The sequence below is a fragment of the Monodelphis domestica genome, chromosome 1 (genome assembly GCF_027887165.1).
Source record: "Monodelphis domestica isolate mMonDom1 chromosome 1, mMonDom1.pri, whole genome shotgun sequence".
Classification (NCBI taxonomy): domain Eukaryota; kingdom Metazoa; phylum Chordata; class Mammalia; order Didelphimorphia; family Didelphidae; genus Monodelphis; species Monodelphis domestica.
The window spans coordinates 586,997,409-587,019,204 of record NC_077227.1 but is presented as its reverse complement, the minus strand read 5'-3'; the positions used below and the strand labels follow the sequence as shown (position 1 = coordinate 587,019,204).

The 21,796-nt window shown below is 39.2% G+C and overlaps 1 protein-coding gene across 3 annotated transcripts in view; it reads left to right on the top strand.

Moving 5' to 3' along the window:
* The first annotated feature begins 20,857 nt into the window (after nt 1–20,857).
* The window catches only part of PLAT (plasminogen activator, tissue type), a 37,419-nt gene continuing 36,480 nt past the window's right edge, over nt 20,858–21,796 (top strand). For all 3 annotated transcript variants that reach the window (XM_007476396.3, XM_056813600.1, XM_007476395.3), the window contains exon 1: nt 20,858–20,984. The gene's annotated coding sequence lies outside the window, so the exon portion shown is untranslated. The remainder of the gene's footprint in view (nt 20,985–21,796) is intronic.

Sequence of the window (21,796 nt, the reverse complement as noted above, 5' to 3'; positions counted from 1 at the left end):
AGTGAGCCATCCAGTCGGTATTTGATGTAGACGCCCAGGTCTAGATCCATCACAGCATGTCATAATACTTGGGTGAAAAATAGGTTGAATAGCACCGGAGCGAGGACACAGCCTTGTTTCACACCATTGGAGATGTTGAAGCGATCGGAAGTCTCTCCACCAGATAGGACTTCCACTGTCAGGTCGACATGAAAGAGCTGGATCAGTTTGACGAATTTTGCTGGGCAACCGAGCTTGCTGAGGATTACCCACAATGCGTCCCTGTTCACTATGTCGAACGCCTTCATCAGGTCTATGAAGACAATGTAGAGATTCAGGTTCTGCTCAAGGCATTTTTCCTGCATTTGCCTCACCGTGAAGACCATGTTGATGGTGCTGCGATCTGGTCAGAAGCCACATTGTGATTCAGGCAGGTTCTGCTCTGAAACAGATGACAGGAGTCTGTTGAGTATAACACAGGTGAGGATCTTTCTGGCAGTGGAGGGTAGTGAGATGCCTCTGTAGTTGTCACAGGCTGCTCATGAGCCTTTGTTCTTGCATAGGGCTACAATGGAGGCATCTCTGAGTTCTGGGGGCATGTCTTCCTCTTCCCATATGCTGGTCAGCACTATGTGGAATGCCTGAAGTGCCTTTCCCTTTAAGGCCTTGTACACCTTGGTTGGGATCCCATCTTTACCGGGTGCCTTGCCTGCACTCATTTGTTTAATGGCTTTTTGGACTTCCTCTATTGAAGGAGGGACGTCAAGTTGTTCAATGGTGTGGTTTTGGGGGATCAGGTCAAGGGCGCTTTGGTCGACTGAAGAGAGTTGGTTGAGAAGCTGACTGAAGTGTTCTTTCCACCTGTTGCTGATGCCTTTTTTATCTTTTATGAGAGTGTCACCGTCAGAGGATAGCAAGGGAGTGGTGGTGGGTTTTAATGGCCCATAGACAGTCTTGAGGGCACTGAAAAATTGTTTGTAGTTTTTCGTATCAGCAAAGCGCTGGATTTCTTCTGCCTTTTTTTCCCACCATCAGTCTTGCATCTTCCTGATCTCACGCTGTGCCATGGCTTGGAGAGACTTGAATCTGTCCTTTTTAGGAGCAGAGTTTGGGTTATTTTGCCACTCCATAAAGGCATTAAGGGATTGAAAGTCCAAAGAGTAGGCTCAGGAAAAGTGAGGTCATGGGAGAGATGTAGGGACAGGAAATAATAGTCAGAGTTCAAGATATAGAAAGCTGGCCAGTTTTAAGTGATATCAATGTGTGATCTGATCTTTATGTCTATTTAATCAGCAAAGCTATCCTGACGTACTAGCTTTGGCAGGAAAAAGGTGACTTTCTTCAGTGTGACTAAAAGGAGTCAGAAGTGAGTGTGAGACCTGATTCTGTCACTTCCTAGGAGAGTGACCTTGGGCATTCACCTCTCCAAAGAACATTTTTCTCATCTATAAAATAAAGGATTGAACTTCTAGTTCTCACAGCATATGAAACTATGAGTGTATATTGGAAGAATTATCATCTTAAAAAATAAGGAAGACTTTAAAGCATGGAATAAGCGCCAAAACACTTGGGGTAGATTTTGGCATAATATAAGGGGAAAATTGCTAACAATTAGGGTTGTCCAAAAATGGAGTGAGCTACCCACCTATTACTGGAAGTGTTTAAGCAGAGGCTGGACTATTTCAGAGATGTCATTTCAATGATAACTTTATTGAGATCCATAAAACTTTCATTTCAACCATGCCTTCCATGCCATGGCCAATTTCAAGTCCACAACTGCCTTTCCTTCTATTGATGGTTGCTGGAGAAAATCAGAAATTAATATAGATTCATCACTTCAGCAAACATTTATTAAACACCGAAGTGCAGAACATTAAAGAGAAACATAAAGTTTAAATGAGATAGTCCCTGCCCTCATGGAGTTTGCAGTTAAATGCAGTTAAACACATACTCAGAAAACCATAATAATATCACATTTTAAATGGATAGAGAAATGCAAAACAAAATGCCCCAATGGTTAAGTTACTATCAATAGTGGGAGCAGGGAAGACTTCATGGATGAAGTGACATTTGAATTGGGCTTTAAATGTAGGACATTCTAGGCATAGAGAACAATTTAAGCAAATTCAGGGAGGTTAGAAAGCATAGGAGAGTGTATGAATAAAGTGGAGGGAGTGGTACATAAATTGAGCGGTGCAATATTAGCTAAAGCTCCAAAAGTAAGGAGGTCCTATATCATACAAATCTGTTCTATTAAGTATGAATGCTAATTCCCAATAGACCCTCTTTTTACCAACAACATAGACCCGCCACATTTTAGAGCTAGATCAGACCTTAGATGTAATTTCCCTGAATTCCCTCTTTTACAGATGAGGAAAGTGAGGCCCAGATTTGCTCATTTGCCACTGTGTGATTTATTCAAGTTTTTACTTGAATAAAGTTTTACAGTGGCAAAATTACATGACCTAGTAGATAGAGTGTTGACCTCAGTCAGGAAAATCTGGGTTCAGCTCTTACCCTGGTTAGGTCACTTGACTTCTCTTGGACAGTTAACATCTAGACGATACTTTATGGAATGGATAGAAAGATCACATGTGATAATTTGCAAAAATTAGAACATCTACAGTGAATACTCTGGCCTTACTCTTTAGGAACAAGGGCAGCTATATTTCCTACTTGGGGTTCTAGGACTAACCCTGAGAAGTTAGGGGTGGGAATTCTTTTTTAATCCCATCATCTTGAACCCCTATTCCAGATATGTTCCCCACTCTGGTCCTCATGAGTTGCTAGCACTCCAGTTCTTTTTAATTAATTAACATGAATTAGTTTTTTACAAAAGAATATTTACTTCACAGAGATAACAAGAAAAGAAGTATAAATATTTCTCCCAGCACCACAGACTCACACTCTCTACTATAATGTTGCAGTGCTTTGGGGAGAGCAAACTCAGACTTAGCACAGTTTCTACTTAACATTTATCCCAACAAATTTGCATCCAAATAAATTGTCACTGCTGCTGGATAAGTCCTTATTTCAGCTGTCACTGTGCCAGGTCCCAAAGGTTAAAGGCTGTTCTTCATCTCCTAATGACATCAGTATCAGTATGGCTGTAAAGTCCAATATGGCTCCCAAACTCTTGGACCTCCAGTAGCCTGCTCGCCTGACTATTCAAAACTCACAAAAGATGTAGCTGCCAGATTAATTTCATTTTCTCTTACATTTATGTAAAAAGAACAAATGCTGATGCCAAGATCTGAACTCTGTATTTGCCAGACCACAAGTTGACCTCTAGTGGGGAGAGCCAGAGGCCTCTCCTTACATGGCACCATCTCTCTTCTTTTATCAGAATGTTCCCACACAGGGTAAAAATAGCTGAAGAAAACATGTCAAATTAAGACAGGAAACTAAGTCAATGAATGCTTCTTAAATGTGTCCCCAGCTTACCCATACAGTTAATCAAAGTGGTTCCTCTTTAACAGGTGGTTAATAGAGTAGAACCAGTCACAGCATTCAAATCTCTCCAATACATTCCTTTTAGACATCATCAAAATTCTTCTGGAAGGAGGTTCCCCAGGCTCTACCACAAGGGGAATTTAATCCCCAGCATTGTGGGCATGCTCATAAGGACTGGGCTCAATGGCCAGTCCCTTATTACTCATCATATAAATACCAATTATTAATATTATAGATTGAACACAGGATTTGGAACTATAAATCCACTGTTTTTTCCACTCATTGATTCTCTAGCTCAATCCTCACAATGAAAGATTCCCCCCACCCCAAACTCCAATTCCACTCTTCCCCATTCTTCCCTGATTCTTAGCAGATTGCTTAGTCCTTGATATTATTGAGAAAGTCAATACCTTTTGCATTGAGCTTCTCCATTCTTTCTCTTCTTTGTCTCAAGTACTTCTGCCTCTTCACCAAGACCATTTATTTATTTATTTTTATTGATTACATGTAATAATAAATTTCCACACATTTTTCCAAGTTATATAATCAAATATATTTTCCTCCTTCCCTTTCATTCCCCCTCTGAGGAAGGCAAAGGATTCTATCTGGGTTATACATGTATTTGCATGCAAAACACATTTCCATGTTGTCTTCACTAAGATGTTAACCATTTTTGTGTCATGGACTCTTTTGGCAATTAATCAGTGAAGCCTGCAGACTCCTCAGTGTAATGTTTTCAAATACATAAAAAAGATAAAATACCAATTATGTTGAAGTAATTATTAAAGTATTTTTGAAAACTAAGTTTATAGATTCCAGTAAAGAACACTTTTTTGAATCCTATCTAGTTTGAGAGAAATAGATGACCCCATATCTTTTTCAAGGACAGTTAGGTTGTGCAGTGGATAAAAGCACCAGACCTAGAGTCAGGGAGACTTGAGTTCAAATCTAGCCTCAGATATTTACTCACTTGGTTACCCTAGGTAAGTCACTTAGCCCTGTTTGCCTCAGTTTCCTCATCTATAAAATGAGCTGGAGAAGGAAATGGTAAACCATTCTAATATCTTTGCCAAGAAAATTCCAAACAGGGACACAAAGAGTTGAACACAACTAAAACAGCTAAACAACTTTCTTTTCCATATTGCAGTTAACCATTCTTTTCTTACCCAAGTTATGAATCCCTTTTCAGGTATGCTCATTCTCTTAGTTATTTCTACTTTTGGGATGACAGACCAAGAGTTGAAAAGGATCTTAGAAGTCATCATATCCAATCTATTTTTTTAATAGATGAGGAACCTAAGGAACAGAGAGTCCTTATGCTTGAGGCCAGATTTGAATCCAGTCTTTCCTAACTCTAAGTACAATATTTTATCCTCTATGTCAGGCTGAGTCTCATTGAATCTTCACTTTTTTTTCTCAAGGATTCTTAGCTTTTTCTTCAAATATTCACATTACTTCCTCTGTGTGCCAGACATTTGGTTTGACTTTGCTACCACCTTAAGCTAACTTCTGATTTCTCTCCTTCCTTTAACTGCCATGCTCCTTGGATGAATGATCTCTATCTGCTGTTTCCATTTCCCATTCAACTATTTTATTCTTACCAGCATGTAGTCCTCATCTCTTTCTTTGAACAGTGCCATGGCTTCCTAAAAGTCAAATCCAATGTCCATTTCTCATTTATATTTTTACTTTAAAGGATATAAGCCATTTGATATCACTTACTATTTCTCTTTATCTATCTAGCCTTTTAGAAAAATACTTCATTCTTTGTTTTCAATGAGAATATACTATTATACTTCTGCTTTCTGAAGGGGCTTGTTCTGTCTCTCTGTTACTGACTCCTCCTAGATTCTTCCTCCCTCTAACCTTGTTTGTATTCTCCAAGGTCCAGTCCTGGGTCCTCTCAATGCCTTCTCCCTTAGCAATCTCCTTCTAGTCCTTGACTTTAAAAAATTCCAGAATCTCAGAGTTAGAAGGCTTCTCAGAGGCCATATAGTCCAACCTATAACTGAACAAGAATCCCTTCTATAACATGTCCAATAGTTCAGCCTTTGCTTAAATGCTTCCAGGGAGAATTGAACCACTGATCCCAGAAGCTACCTATTCAAGAAAACTAATTATTAGAGAGTTTTTTCTTTTGTCCAACCTAAACTTGTTTCTGATTCTCCCATTTACTGCTGCTATCTCATGGGGGTCAAGTAGAACAAATCTATTTCCTTTTCAAAGTGATATTCCTTCAAAAACCTAGAAACAACTATCATGTCTTTGTTTATTCTCTTTTCTTTTTTATTTCTTTTTATTATCTTGCAAAATACACTTCCATATTGGTTATTATTGTAAGAGCACATTCATACAAAATCAAAACTCCAAAATAAAACTGTAAATACCCTGATGTAAAATATAGTATGCTTTTATCTAATTCCATCCAATTTTTTTTTGGAAGTGGATAGCATACCCTGTCATAGGTCTTTCAGGACTGTTCCAGATCACTGAATTGCTGAGAGTAGGCAAGTTTTCACAGTTGATTATAATATAATATTGCTGTTTCTGTGTACAGTGTTCTCCTGATTCTGCTTATTTCACTTTGCATTAGTACATGCAGATCATTGCAGCTTCTTCTGAAATCATCTTGCTTATCATTCCTCATATTCTCCTCTTTTCTTGACTAAATGTACCTGGTTCCTTCAAGCAATCTCTATATGTTATGACCTTGAGGTCCTTTGCCATCCCAATTGCTTTCTTCTGTATGGTCTCCAGTTTACCAGTGTCATCTCTGAAACGTGGTACTCAGAACTGAACACAACACCCCAGATCTTATCTGATCAGTGCAAAGTCCAGGGAGGGGATTATCATTTCCTGTATTCTGGACACTACACCTATGAAGAGTGGCTTCTCCTTCTAGATACTATGACACAAAGCAACATAAGATTGTGTTAGATATTTGATGATCATGTCACAGTTTTTGTTCATTTCTATGAGCACAACTACCAATAATATATTTCTTCTTCTTTTTCTCCTTGGTTCCTCTTCTTTCTCTTCCTACTAGATTGTCCATTTAGAAATATACCACTGAAACCTCAAACTCAGCATGTCTAAAATCAGATTCATCTTCCTTCCCCATCTCTCTGAGCAGCTCCTCCTTTGCTAATGGTACTACTATTTTCTCAACTCTCTAGACTCCAAACTTTAGTCATCTTTGACTCCTTTTCCTCCTCAGCACTGATATCTAATCAGCCTCCAAGTTGTGTCAATCTTTACCTTGTGGAATTTTCCAAGTCTGTTTCATTCCCACTTCCACCACTTTGGCCCTTAGCATCTCATGCCCATTCACCTTCCATAGAAATCTAATTTAACCTGTTTTCTCTGATTTCATTCCACTACATATAATGCTACTTGCTGATTCCTCTTAAATATGGCCTTCACCAAGTTACTTTCATGGTCAAAAACCTTCAATTACTATTCACTAACTATGAGATCAAGTTCAAAATCCTTTGCCTGCTTTCAAAATTATATTCAACGTATCCAAGCTTATTTCCTACTACTTAAATTCAGCTTACATTCATTCTTATTCATCCTTAATAGTAAATCTCGGTTCTAGTTCCTTCCTCTTGGTTTCCTAGCATGATTCTCTGGGATAGCAGGGGTTGGCTAGAGTCCTGAGTGGAAAATCTTTCTAGAAAGCCCCCCACAATGTAACACATACTCTGAGGTGACTTCCAATTCTCACTGATAAGTCAAGTCCCCATAATAAGGCTACTATATCCCTTTAGGGACTTGAGATTCTCCTGAGGGATTGAGAAGTGTTTTTTTCTAGTGCATGAGTCCCCACTGGTATGCTACCCAACATATTCTTAGTTGAAATCGCTCAGTTATCAATTGATTTTTACACAGGAATATTAATTAGGATGGTACAGTAAGAATAGTTGGTATAGAATGTTATTTCTCATAATTATCATTGACATACTATGGCATAAAAACATATAGAGTCCAGGGGAAAGTGGGCTTAAACTTAGAGACTATATGTGGCAAAAGAGTGACTTTGAGCTTTTGGTTTCTAAGTCCATTTCTCCCTTTTGTGAGATACTCAATAAGTTTCCCTTTGGCATGAAGTAGCTTCTCTGCTAGGCTTTGTAAAACTGTGAATCTGTATCCTCTATATCCTTGGCTTCCAATGCAGGCACTACTACTAGCCACTCCTGTTATAGGGGTTGATGTTCTGATGCTGAATGGAAGGATGGGAAGTCTTCCATGTCTTTCAAAGCTTGCAAAGTTCTCTTCCTCCTAAGGACTGTGGATGAGGAGACCAAAGCAAGAGTCTAAGTGATTTCTTCTTTCCAAGCAACTCCTTCTCAGAGAGTTTAGCTGGAATGCTTTGTCTTCCTTCACCACTTCATGGAATCCATGTTTCTGTCAGATATTTGGACAACCTGACCTCTGAATTGGTTTTTCTATTTGATAAATTACCCACAGAGTATGACTATATTTCCTTAGCCAATCCACTCTTCTTGTCAGCATTTCATAATTATTCTTGATTGAGACTTCTCACTTTGTTAAGATATCAGAGTGACTTCTTTAAGAGTGACTTGAGTGAATTCTCAATCAATCCTTTCCTTGCATACAAATAGCTATAGAGAATATGAAGAGCAGAAGTGAAAGCTACAACTCCTTGTGAAAGTTCCTCTTGGAAAACAAGGCAGAGCAGTAAAGAAATTTTTCCCAGAGTGCCTTTGCATCATTCTCACTGAGTGTATTAGAGCTCCTGGTTAAGCAGGAAAAATAAGATAGTTACCAAGGTTCTCTTCACAAAGAGAGGAGATGGGGGAAAAGAGGGGATAGAGCATGCTACGAGTTCTTTTCTGGGCTAGGAAGGAAAGAAACAAAAAAATTATAAAAACTACCATTTCTAGAAGAAGAAACACTATTGAGAAACTTTCAAGTTGGAGCCAAGATGGCTGAGTAAAAGCAGGAAAACTCAAAACCAACTTGAGAATTTTCTCCAACCAATCTTAAAATAATACCATGAAACAAATACAGGAGTGAAAAAACCAACAAGGAGACAGAGTGAAGCAACTTGCATGCAAAGAACAATTTGAAAGATAAGCAGAATGTATCTAGGACTCTGGGATGAGAGAGGAGCAGAGCCAGCAGAAGACTATAGCAATTAGTAAGGAGCAAGCCAAAAGCAAGCCCCACCACCCCACATCTATTGTTTCAGGTTCTGAACCTTGGTCCAAGCCAACATCCAGACCCTGAGACCCTGCCTGGGTCAACAACAATGCACCCCAATTAAAATTCCAAGAAGAAACACTATCAACAGTGAAGAAAGAAAAAAAAGAAACAATACACATATAATTATCAACCCTTTTGTTATTGTTTTTCAGTTGCTTCAGTCACATATGACTCTTTGATACTCCATCTGGAGTTTTCTTGGCAAAGATACTAGAAAAGTTTACCATTTCCTTCTCTAGCTCATTTCCCAGATGAGGAAACTGAGGCAAATAGGGATTAAATGATACCTGGGATCAAACAGATAGTAAGTATCTGAAGCCATATTTGAATTCAGAAAGACAAGTCTTCCTGTTTTCAGGATTGGTGCTCTATTTGCTGTGCCACCTAGGTGCCCTTACTTTCAATGATGAGGATATCTATAAGTATGTCTTTTAAATAAGTCAGCTTCTTTCTATTTTAGTCTATCAACTTCTGGCAAACTTTTGTTTCTTCTTTACATACAGAAGTTAGATATTAATACAAAAGATACTTATAAAGCACTTACTTATCTTCTTCAATGACCATTCTAATTTAATGTGGAAGAAATTAGTGGTGGGGAATAATCACTAGGGGAGGGGGAACTTCTGGGTAAACATGGCTGCAATCTAGATGCAACTCGCTTCCCCTCCCCGGCACCGAATGAAATAGACTACCTCAAAAGAGCATAAAAATCACCTTTGGAAGAATGAAGGGACTCTCCAGTACCCCACAGAAACAAAGGTATGTGGGGTTTGAACATTTCCACACTATAAGGAGGAGGAAAAGCTCACACAAAAACGTGAACTGAGCTGCCCCTCCCCCTCACCCCCCCCAAACCAGAGTAAGCTATCAGAGCGCTCACTGGGACAGTGAGTGAGTGAGGAACGTCTCTGTCTAGGGGGGCACACCAGGGTCCTTGGGATCTAAAGACTGCAAGGAAATGACCTCTCAGGGTGGTTTCATGGGAGAATCCTGCGCTGAGCACAGAGGGCTGCAGAGCTGAACTCCGGGGTGGTTGTGCTGAGCATCTGGGTGGAGCTGAACACCTGGGTGGGCTGCGCTGAATACCTGGGCGGTTGGGCTGAACACAGGGGTCCACACTCTAAGAAACCTCGGAGGCTGGGAAGAACTAGTCTGAGGCAACCTAAATTCACAGAAAACCCGCCCATATCACCCAGACCCCAGACCAAAAAAGAAAGTGGAATAAAACCACCAAAGGGATGGCTCACATGGCCCAAAATCAAGCCTCCAAGAAGAAAGGGGGGGAAAAGTGACTATTGAAAACTTTTATGGAGGGAGTACCCAAGGAAAAGAAGAGAATGAGGATGAAATCCAAACAAAATCAGAACATGCCTCCCAAAATGCAAACTATCCACAAGCTCTGGAAGATCTCAAACTGGAGCTTACCCAAAAGATGGAAATCTTTTGGGGGAAAAAATGGGAGAAAGAGATCAACAATCTGATAGACAAGACTTCACAATTGGAGAAGGAGTTGGAAGCATCTAATAGAAGGGCAGACAAAGCTGAAAAGCAAAACCAGTCCCTAACGACCAGAATTAAGCAAATGGAAGACAGTGAGCATGCCCAAAAGATGGAAACCTTTTGGAAAGAAAAATGGGAGAAAGAGATCAGCAGTCTGATAGACAAGACTTCACAATTGGAGAAAGAGCTGGAAGCATCTAATAGAAGGGCAGACAAAGCTGAAAAGCAAAACCAGTCCCTAACGACCAGAATTAAGCAAATGGAAGACAGTGAGATTACAAAACAGCAAGAATCAATAAAGCAAAGCCAAAAATTTAATGAATTAGAAGAAAGCAAAATATCTCACTGAAAAGGTCACAGACTTGAGAAACAGAGGAAGAAGAGACAACCTCAGAATTATTGGTCTCCCCAAAAAACAAGAAAAAAAAAACAAAAACCTCGATGCTATTCTACAGGAGATTATAGAAGAAAATTGCCCACATGTTCTGGAGCAAGGGAGCAAAATAGAAATAGAAAGGGTTCATAGAACACCCTCTATACTAAATCCCCAAAAGACAACCGCCAGGAATGTAATTGCCAAATTCAAGAGCTTCCAAGAAAAGGAGAAAATCCTACAAGAAGCCAAGAAGAGGAGCTTCAGATATAGAGGGGCTCCCATAAGGATCACACATGACTTAGCGGCTAACACACTAAGAGACCGCAAAGCATGGAACACAATATTTAGAAAGGCAAGAGAGCTGGGTCTCCAACCAAGAATCAACTACCCAGCAAAACTGACTATATACTTCCAGGGGAAAGTATGGGCATTCAACAAAATAGAAGATTTCCAAGCATTTGCTAAGAAAAGACCAGAACTTAGTGGAAAATTTGACATCCAATCACAGAAAGCAAGAGAAACATGAAAAGGTAAATATGAAAGAAAGGGAAAAGGAGATAAATATTATCTTTTTCTTTAAGTCAAACTCTCTTCCATAAGGACTACATTTATATAAAATTATATATATTAATATGTGGGGAAAATGTATTGTGTAACTCTCAAAAATTGTATGCATCATAAGAGTAGTTAGAAGAATCATACATAGGGAAAGATTGGGGCATCAAGAAGATTTGGTGAAAGGGAGGGCAAAGAAAGAAAAAGGGAGGGGGGGAATCATTGATAATACTAACATTTACTTCAAGAAATTAGTGGTGGGGAAGAAAAAAATACCTGTGGCAATTGTCAATTTTTGGTCTGAGAATTAGTTGGACCATATGTCCTTTTTTCTTGTCCTTGTCTGTTCAACTGGACCAAATATGTAGATTACTCCAAACTGCTAAAGTAGTCCTTTTGGTCTTTTTGATATATTCTTAACTCCAAGCTCTCTGGACCTCAGTTTCCCTATCTGCAAAATGAGGCAGTTAGACTAGATGATTTTTAAAATCCCCTATCTCCCATCTTAGAATCAATACTGTATATTGGTTCTAAGGCAGAAGAGTGGCAATGGGGGTTAAGTGACTTACCCAGGACACACAGTTTAGATGATCTTTATGATCTATTTCAGTTTTCAGTCTAAGACCCTACTATCCAAATCAAAACTGTATAGAAATAGACTCACTCATAAGCTGGCATTGAGATGGTACATGTGACCTTTACAATGTGATTCAGCCCATCAGACTAATATGCCACTTCAATTAGACAGGAAATGTAAAGATGCACAGACAAAAGGGCTTCCTATGGGGGAAGCTACAACAGCTGATGGGCTCTGAAAGAACTGATGTAAGTCCCAGAATTAGTAAGCTCCCAAATTAGCAAGCCCACTTTGAGAAACATTATCAGATGAAAATTGGTGAAAGGGAAGCTTTGAAAGGGCATCAGTTTAAAATAGTCATCATCACTTCCCCAGGGTGAAGGGGGGAGCTAGGAAAACTCACAGCAGGATTCATTCACTAAGCAAAAATTCTTGACACAGGAAAAAGGCAAGAGCTACAGCTTCCTGAGATGCTTCAGTAGAATGATGAGTCCTAGCAGAAATAGTGACTCCCCAGCTATCTGCTCACAGCCTGCTCACAGTCTGTCCTATTGCATTCGCATCCTTTATTGATATGAACTGCTCACTGTGGTGTAAGCCACTACGCCCTGGGCTGCTTCCCGTAGCAGAGGTGACCTCACTATGAAGAAGAGATTGTTGTTGGCGGGTCTCCTGGTGGAGAACAGTTTGTCAAGGAATGTGTTCTAACCCATGGAGATTGTCCAAGAGGGCACTTTTGCCTAGTTAATCACTCCTAATTTGGTTTTAGTGCTGATTTTTGGGATTTGATTTTTAACCTTCAAAGGAAATTACCAAAAAGGTTATAGGAAAAAAGTAGAGGTGAAAATTCAGCAAGATGTGTACTGCTCACTTAAGCTATGTATGTCCATATGGGTTGTTTATGTGTGCCTCAAGAGAGGCATTGCTAGGCATGATTTGAGGTCTAGACCATTTCCTGAGGCGACCCAGCATGATAGCTAAGTAAAGTGAGAGAAAGCAAACCAAAGGAACAAACCTTAAAGAGGATAGCAATCCCACTAGAAGGCAAGAAGATTCATAGAAAAAATTTCCTGGCCACAGGGACTGCAGGAATTAATACCTAGGAGAGATATAGAATAGAAGGACTAGGGAGGAAGATGGCAAAGAAATTACTTGATGGAAAACCTGAATGCCCTGAAAATTAGAATGAACTTGGCAAAAAACAAATGACTTGACAACACAAGAAATATTCTTAAAATGTAAAAAAAAAAATTAATGGAAAGAAATTTAAGAAATACTAAAAATCGCCAACATAGAAAACAAATCAAAGAGAGACAACCTAAGAATGATTAAACTCTGAAAATTATGATCAGAAAAAAAAGTCTGGACACCATATTTCAGGAAATAAAAAGTGAAAAATATACACAGTTCTTAGAATAAGAGGGCAATTTGAAAACAAAAAGAATGTTCTATTCACCTCACAAAGAAACCCCGAAATGAAAACTCTCAGGAACACTATAACCAAAATCCAGAACTTCCAGGTGAATGAAAAAAATGCTACAGCTGAAAAAAACCTCATATATCAAGGAAACATTGTAAAGATTACATAGCTGCTGGGTGGCAGCTGGGTGGCTCAGTGGATTGAGAGCCAGGCCTAGAGATGGGAGGTCCTAGGTACAAATTTGGCCTCAGACACTTCCCATCTGTGTGACCCTGGGCAAGTCACTTGATTTTTATTGCCTAGCCCTTATCATTCTTCTGCCTTGGAACCAATACATAATATTGATTCCAAGATGGAAGGTAAGGGTTTAAATAATTTTTAAAAAATTTAGCAGCTATTAATTTAAAGGAGAAAAGGAGAAGGAAGGAAGGAAGGAAGGAAGGAAGGAAGGAAGGAAGGAAGGAAGGAAGAAAGAAAGAAAGGAAGAAAGAAAGAAAGAAAGAAAGAAAGAAAGGAAGAAAGGAAGAAAGAAAGAAAGAAAGAAAGAAAGAAAGAAAGAAAGAAAGAAAGAAAGAAAGAAAGAAAGAAAGAAAGAAAGAAAGAAAGAAAGAAAGAAAGAAAGAAAGAAAGAAAGAAAGAAGAAAGAAGAAGAAAGAAAGGAAGGAAGGAAGGAAGACAGGAAGACAGGAAGGAAGAAAGAAAGGAAGGAAGGAAGGAAGGAAGGAAGGAAGGAAGGAAGGAAGGAAGGAAGGAAGGAAGGAAGGAAGGAAGGAAGGAAGGAAGGAAGGAAGGGAGGGAGGGAGGAAGGAAGGAAGGAAGGAAGGAAGGAAGAGGAAGGGAGGGAAAAAAGAAAGAACAAAAGAATGAAAGAGAGGGAAGAAGGAAGAAAGAGAGGGAGAAAGAAAGAGAGAAAGAAAAAGAAAAAAGAAAGAAGAAAGAAAAAAGGAAAGGGGAGGAAGTGTTTTAAATTATAGACTAAACAATTCTAAAGAAAGGTGAGTTGAACAAATTATGGAAAAAATAAAATGCTTCACTGAAGAAAATGACGATAGACAAAATGTGTGGGATGCAGCTAAAGCATTTCTAATGGGAAATTTTACATTTCTAAATGTTTTTGTTAACAAAGAAGGAAAAAGGAAATCAATGAATTGTATATACAACTTCAAAAGCAACAGCAAATTGTAAAAACCCCCTAATTACATAATAAGTAGAATTCCTAAAAATTAAACTGGTTAATAAAATTACTAACAAAACAGATTACGTAGAAGAAATAAATATTTATATTAATATGATATATTCAGACTAACAAAAGAATGAATAGACTAAAGACCAGAAAAATAAATTGAATAAATTACAAAAAAATTTCCAAAGGAAAAAACATCTTCAGCACCAAATGGATTCACAAGTGAATTCTATAAAATATTTAAAAACAGTAACACAAACTGTTTATATTAAGAAGAAAAGAAGACACCTTTCCAATCTTTCTATAATGCAAATATGGTCTTATTACTTAGACTGGAAAGAGATAAAAGTATAGAAAGAAAATTATAAACCATTAACCCTAATGAATATCAATATAATAATTTTTAGCAAAACATTAGCAAATAGGCTACAATGTCATATATTGGAAAGATTATACACTATAACTGCATTGAGCTTACACTAGGAATGCAGGATTGGTTCAATATAAAGAAGTCTATTAGTACAATAAATGATGTTAATAATATAATAAAAGTTATGAGATATATAAATAGTCGTTGAAAAGGTTGTGACAAAACTAGCATTTATTTCCACTAAAAACTCTAGAAATTATAATAGAAATTATAGAAATTCTAGAAATGAAATACCTTTCCTTAATACATGTGTTACATCATCTAAATCTAAGAGCAAACATTATATATATATAGTTGGGAAAAGTCAAAGGCTTCTTCGGATTGGATGACTACTCTCAGGACTTCATTCTAACTCATTCCTTTCTAGGCTATACTCTGGATTTTTTTCTCCCATAGCTTTCCTTGAGTTTAGGGATATAGATACAGGGATATCTATAGTATAGAGGATTCTCTCCATGGGTATTTGTATTCTGAAATAGCTTTAGAAATTAATTTCTTAGGGCATTTGATAGAGGAGAGACAGAAAGGAGACGTGGCTCATTCTCGTCAGGGCTTTGGAAGGTATACAACATACAGGATTCAAACAAAAATGCCTGCACACAAAGCACACGTAAGCCAAAACACAAGGGGATCCCACAACACAGGTCGGGATGGATCCATAATGAGTCTGTGATAGGGTAAGCCAAAACAAGAATGATTTGGATGAATCCAGGGGAAACCTGGGGAAACCTTACAGACAACTTCAGCATTCCTAGAGAGTTACTGGGGTCAGGTGACCTTCTAGATGTTGACAGCCTTTAATCACATAAAGCTGGATTTAAAGAATTTTCCCCAAACAATATAATAAATAATTTCCCCACAGGTAAATAGTAAATGCTAAATAAATGTGTGTTGACCGATTGATCATTTGGTTTTTCTCAATGTTGTGCGATCCTTACAGACAGGGTTGGTCATTCATGTCGTTACCAAGTGTAGGTCAGAGAACTGCTCTGGAAGGATCTTCAGAGGTCATTTAGGGCAACTAGGTGTGGGTGGAGTAGACAATGCTGGGCCTGGAGTCAGAAGGCTCTGGATTCAAATCTAACCTTAGACAGTAGTCTATGACCCTGGACAAACTTACCCTCCATTTGCCTTCGTTTCTTTATCTGTAAAATGGGGATGATAATAGCAACAACTGCCCAGGATTGTTGTGGTGATCAAATGAAATAATAATTGTAAATAGATTTTAGTCTAGTGTCTGGCACATAGTAAATGAGAAATAAATATTAGTTATAATTATTATTATCATAGCTAAGCTTTATCCAAAGCCTGAACTATTCTATAACATTCCTAATAAGTTGTAAGTAATAAATAACCGGAGTTTTTTTTTTTTTTTTTGTATTATAAAACATATAGAGAGGGTGATTCAGTGGATAGAGAGCCAGGCCCAAAGAAAGGAGCTTCTGGGTTCTGATGTAGCCTTTGACACTTCCTAATTTGTGTGACCCTGGGCAAATCACCTAACCCCAATTGCCTAGCCCTTATCACTCTTGTGCCTTGGAATCAACACTTAGTATTGATTCTAAGCAGCAGGTAAGGGTTAAAAAAAAAAAAGATAGCTATGTCCTCTACAGTAATCTTTTGAACATCTATCCAATTTGCATCAGAAGGACAGGCTGAGATAGAAAGAACCATGGGAGAACAAACAGCAAGGAATGGCAAGGATACATATGTATTCTTTAGTCTGCCTGAAGTGTTCATATGGACTGAAGAGTAGAGTATAATTTTTGGTAGATCTTTATTTCTAACTGTCTTCCTTTGGTTTCTGCTGCTCCTTTAGAGGAGGATTTTATGATTTAATTCTGTTTTTTTCTTTCTCTTTTTTGCTGCTTATTGTTTGGGGAAGGGTGAGTTTGTTGTTGGTTTTTTTCCTTCCCTTTTCTCTCTGGCTTTTCCTTCTTGACCAGGAATTCTGATCAACATACTTCAGAAAGAACTGTCCAACAGATCTTGGAAAAGGTTTCTTGGCTGCTCTGCCCTATTTTCCCAGTGGTACTTAAATCTCAAGTTTCAGCCTACTTTTTTGTTGCTCGTAGTCCATCACCATATGTGTATGTCTCTCCCTTAGCCCAAGTTATGTATGTCCCTTCTGTATATGGTTATTTGCCCAACTATGATACGTATGTGTGCATGCATGCGTGTGTGTATGTGTGCATGTCATTTGAAGTTGTTGAGGCTAAGTTCCTCCTTTAATTTAAAAAACAACAACAACAAAGTTTCTAACCCTAAAATATTCAATACACAAATTAAACTGTGATCTTATAATTTTGGAAGTTTCTTTCAATGATACAGATTGCAGCCTCTCTTTATTTCTCTCTTTCTTTTAAACCCTTACCTTCCATTTTAGAATTACTACTGTGTATTGGTTCCAAGGCAGAAGAGTGGTAAGGGCTAGGCAATGGGGGTCAAGTGACTTGCCCAGGGTCACACAGCTAGGGAATCTGTCTGAGGCCAGATTTGACCCTTCTTGTCTTTTGATCCTGTGCAACTCATGTCTGAGAATTTTCTTGTAGTTATTTGAGCTAATTCTCATTTTTGGCAACAATGATTTGTATACTTGTCTGTGAGTAAAAATGTCTCCAGTATTGATGCATACATACATACATACATACATATATATATATATATATATTGAAATATCATTTAGTTAATAAGTTCATTTGTGTTAAAACAAAAAAGACTTTTGTCAGAAGATGTCAATTGCACAAGACTGCTGGAATATAGATACAAGACAGATATGTTGGGGCAACTAGGAGTCTCAGTGGATAGAGCACCAGGACAGGAGATGAGAGGTTCAGTCTCCAAACCTGGCCTCAGACACTTCCTAGCTGTATGACCCCAGGCAAGTCACTTAACCTCCATTACCTGACACTTACCACTTTTCTGTCTTAGAACCAAGACATCGTATTAATTTTGAGATGGAAGGTGAGAGTTTAAAAATAAAACAAAATAAAAATTCTAAGGCAGAAAGTGGTCATTTAAAAAAAGCATATGTCTACAAGAGGATTCTTACTAACAAAATGGTCTTCCATTTGAAGAACTTCTTAGATAAGGCAGTCACTACCTTTTAAAACAGCTGGTTCCACTTTTAGACAACTGTAATGGTTTAAAATTTTCCTTTCTGTAAAGTCCAGATCTACTTATGTGTAAATTCTACTCATTGGTCCTAGTTTTGCTTTCAGGGTGTTGTAACAGACAGAATCAACCTGATCCCTCTTCCTTGTGAGTCAAGGGCCTGGATAAAGATCTAGGAAATTGCATGCCAGAAAGACACTAAGCGCATTTCAAATCCATAAAGAGCCATTCCCTCAATACCAGCTAACTACGAGAATATACTCTATAAACTCCCAAATCAGACAGACACTATTCCCTTTCTTCCTTCTCTGTTAAAGCCACCTTGTCACAGATCTCTTGGTTTACCCCCTTCTCCTTTTCTTCAAGTTGCTGTAGACATGATGTCATTTCTTTTCAGATGATTAGGGTCTGATTTTGGTTCTGCTTTCTAATGCCATGTCCTGCTGCCTTTTAAATTGATAACTGGGGCCCCATCACCATAAATTGTTTTCCAAGATGTTGCTCTGTGATGGTGACTCATGGACCTGTGGAGGGGGTGGGGAGAGGTCAGAGAACCACAGAACTAGTGCAAAATCTGAGAATTCTGGAGGAGATAATTTCATTTCCCACTCTCCTTGGGATTCTTTAATTGGAGAATTCCTTAGAATTTGGTCTTGTCTTTGTGTACTTAATTATTTAGAATACACATTGCATGATCCTGGAGAAGTCATTCTTTCTTAGTGAGGATTTGTTTTAAGGGTTTCTGTCATCATGATGCAAATCATATGTAAGAGTAATAGCAGGTATCCTATCATTTTTAAACTTCTTTTTGCTTATTTTTGCTTTCCTCCCACACTCTCTGAAATTTCAGCAGCAAAACAAACTCATAAGGAAGAAGATTTTTAAAAAAAGAGAGATCTGTAATTTCCCAGAAAAAAATATAATGCACAAATAAAGATGTGTGGATATGTGTGTGTGTGTGTTTTAATGAAATTGCCCTGGAAGGGGCAGCTAGGTGACTCACTGGATACAGAGCCAGGTCTGAAGAAAGGAATTCCTGGGTTCAAAAGCTGGCCTTAGGTATTTGCTAGATGTGTGACCCTGGTGCAAGTCACTTAATTCTCAATTACCTAGTTCTAAATGCTCTTCTGTCTTCGAACCAGTACTCAGTATTGATTCTAAGACAGTAAGAGTTTTTTTAAAAAAAGAAATTACCTTGGACTGATCAAATCTGGCTTAATTTATTTACTTTTCTCCCACTCCTCTCTCTTTTGTCACAATTAAAAGCAGGATTCAGTTCTACCAGTTCAGTAGCTAATAATTCATTATTATTCTAAGCATTTCTGGAATTCTTCTGAAACAGGGTAGAGAGTGGAGAAAACCATCTTGTCTTTATTGGATTTGAGTTATTCTCTTTACTGCTCTACCCAATAGAACTGCCCGAAGAGCTGTATAAACAGAATTGATTTGATTCAATTCCACAAACATTTAATGAACAACATATGAATGTGAGCACTGTGCTAGGCCTTTGGGGTGGGAAATGTAAATTTTAGAAAAGATTCAGTCCCTGCCTCCATCAAGCTTACAGATCATAGAGGAAATAAGGCATAAGCACAGGCATCATACTGTAAGCATTTCTTATAAAAACATATCTAAGCACTTTAAGACATTTCTTAGGTTTATCAGAAGCTATTAGCATCATTCCTCTTGTACTTCGGGTCATTATTAATGAATAATCAAAATTAATAAAGCAAGTGCTTTGGGAAGTCTCAAACAGAAGTGCTTGAGGAGGAAACGGGGGCCATCAGCAGCTGATGAAGGGGAGGAAGGCATTCTAAGCAGAGGGATCATCATGAACAAAAGTGTGGAGGCCATTAGAGAAAAGAAGAGTAGAGATGTGGAGGGGAGCTACCAGATAAAGCTTCAGAAGCAATGGTCAAAAGTTAGGCTGTGGTGGCCTTAAAGGGCGGTTAGTCTCTCTCCAAAGCTCTGGGATGACAGTGGACAAGGCTGGCTTCTACACCATAAATATCTTAGCTTGTGACAGCTGCTCATTTGTGATGGCTGCTTCACCTTGCTAAACACCTTCTGTTCCAAGGTGGTTCCTATCACGATGGGTCTTTACAAGCAAACCTTGTCAGAAGGGGCAAAGAAGCCTTCCTCCGGCAATTTTCCTTCTTCCCCTTAACTCTGCCGTCTCTTTTCAGGGCGTCTTTTCCTTGACACCACACCCTGTTCCCCCTTCCTACAGCCCTTGCTAGCCCTGGTTCAGCCCTTTTAGGGTACTGGTTGAACATCGGCTAACCCAATCCAAGAGGTATTCATATTTTTATTGGGAAACTCTGGAAAACTGAAAAGCTGCCATGACCAAATGGCATGACTTCAAAGGGTGGTATTTTAGGCATCAGGTCAGATGGTGGGAGGACACTGTGGGGTGGAGACTCTGCTTTGGCTGTAGGTGACCAGCATATGTGTAATGGAAAGAACACTAGACTTGGGTGGTTTGTCCCTGGATGATGCCTGGCCAAGTCATTTCCTCCCTCTGGACATCAGTTTCCTCCTCTGTAAAAAAGAGACAATTGGACTAATTGGCTCCTAAGGTTCCTTCCGGCTCACTTGACTCAATGACAGACCAGTATTTCCTTAGTCTCTGGCCATGCATAGGCTGCCCCTCCTCTCAGGGGTCTCTTTCCTTGGCTCCATCCAGCCCCACTTGTCATCTTATCCCTGAATGGGTGAGACTGCACCTGTCCAGCCCTTCCGTCATATATCAATGGAGGCCAAGAAAATGCAGTGGGGGTTCTTATAGATAAAGCAACTTCCTTACACTTGTTTGCTTATTTATTTATTTACTGAGAAATTCAAGTGTGTCTTTACAAAATCAACCCAGTGAATAATACAGACTGGCCCAAGGCCAGCCAGGCTTGGCTCTGTTGACTCTATCTCATACTTCCTCCTCCTTCTTAGGAAAAAAAAAAAAACAGGCTGGCCCTGGCTTGCCTCCATCACTCCAGCCTCTCCATTGGGGCATTCTCCTGGAAGAGAAGCCCGCCCACCCCATGCCACAATCCCCACCTCTTTGCCTGGGATTTAAAGGAGCCGGGAGCTGTTCAGGGAACTCAGAGCTGAGATTCAGCCACAATCCTGCAGCTTCGGAGAAAGTCATTGGAGGGATACAGAAGAGGAGAGGTGAGCTGAATATCGGCCCTTGCTTCCACTGTCTGCCCCCGCCCCTGGGCTCCTCTTCCCCTTTGAGAGGAGTCCTGAGGAAGCCCCAATGGTCGAGAGATTTCTGAAAGTTTCAATTAGTCTTGAAATTTGGGCAGAAGAGGACTAGAAATGGGATTGACTCTTGCAGGGAGATGGAACTCTTAGCTCTGGGGCTTAATGAGTGCTGGATCAGGAGAGGGGAAGAAAGGATGCTATTTATATTAGGGAAAAGGGAAGGAAGATAAAGGGACAGAGGAAGGAAGAAGGAGCAAAATGCCAGGCTACAACTTTCAGTTCTGGGGCATGCAAGGGGACCAGAGTTTGATAGGGACTGCCCTGGGAGAAGAAACCTCTGATGTGCAGAGTCAGGAAAAAGCAAAAAGTGTTGTGCAAAATGGTTTTCCAACACCTGATGACTAATGCACCTGAAGTCAGCTTCCTTGGGACATTAGTGTGATGTCAGTTTACTTGTCTAAGTCTGGCTGGGTGGCTCCTAATTAGTGGATGGAATTGGAAAGTGAAGGAGGATGGGGAAAGTCCTTTTAGCAAGACCTTAGCTTCCTGCTGATGTCTGGGAGAGGAAGAGTAAAGGGAGTTAGGGGAGGGCAGAAGAGATAATCTCCACAAAGACCTCTATCCTTGTTTCCCAGATTTCCTCCTTGTGCTCCCTACAGTTTTGTCCCAAAGGGTTCTTACCTGGCTGAAGATAGGGCAGAGTCCTGGAAGGATTTCGTTCTCTGATTATTTCTCCAATTTCTTTCTCCAAAACAATAAGATGAATAGACCCTACT